The sequence below is a fragment of the Sapajus apella genome, unplaced genomic scaffold (assembly GCF_009761245.1).
Source record: "Sapajus apella isolate SASKATOON/1434 unplaced genomic scaffold, GSC_monkey_1.0 scaffold3925, whole genome shotgun sequence".
Lineage (NCBI taxonomy): Eukaryota > Metazoa > Chordata > Mammalia > Primates > Cebidae > Sapajus > Sapajus apella.
The window spans coordinates 1-940 of NW_022440851.1; positions in this window are offsets into that span (position 1 = coordinate 1).

Here is a 940-nt window from a genome sequence, read left to right on the forward strand (position 1 = left end):
GAAACTCCATCTCAAAAAAAAAAAAAAAAAAAGGAAAAGAAATAGGGTTTTGCCATGTTGCCCAGGCTGGTCGTGCACTCCTGGGCTCAAGTGATTCTCCCACCTCACCTCCCAAAGTGCTGGGATTACAGGTGTGAGCCACTAACACCTACAGAGTTTGTTTTAACTTTCACGTTGGGCATCTGGCTGGGCAGCTGGAGTTGGGTGAGGGCAGTTAGGGTCCTCAGCCGGTGGGGATGCTCTGAGAAGGTCATATCTGATGTGAGAATATGCAAACCTTTCCCTGCCAGCTGGTAAGGGCCCCAGCCTCCCACCCTTCAGTAAATCTGGGGTACAGGAGAAAGCCTCTGGGACCTTGTTGCCCACATGTCTTCTGAGTGGTGGATGCCAGGGCAGAACAGGGTGTCAGATATTCCAGTACTTCTGCACATGTCAGTAAAGATCTGTTACGCCGGCCGGGGCAGTGGCTCACCCTGCAATCCCAGCACTTTGGGAGGCCAAGGTGGGAGGATTGCTTGAGCCCAGGAGTTTGAGACCAGCCTGGGCAACATAGCGAGACCCTGTCTCTACAAATAACTAGACACTTAGCTGGGCATGGTGGTGTCTGCCTGTGGTCCCAGCTACTTGGGAGAGTCCAGCCTGGGTGTCAAAACAAAATGAAACAAAACAAAACAAAAAACAGGCCGGCCACGGTGGCTCACGCCTGTAATCCCAGCACTTTGGGAGGCCGAGGTGGGTGGATCGCCTGAAGTCAGGAGTTCGAGACCAGCCTGACCAACGTGGAGAAATCCCATCTCTACTAAAAATACAAAATTAGCTGGGCATGGTGGTACATGCCTGTAGTCCCAGCTACTTGGGAGGCTGAGGCAGGAGAATCACTTGAACCTGGAAGGCGGAGGTTGCAGTGAGCCGAGATCACGCCAGTGCACTCCAGCCTGGG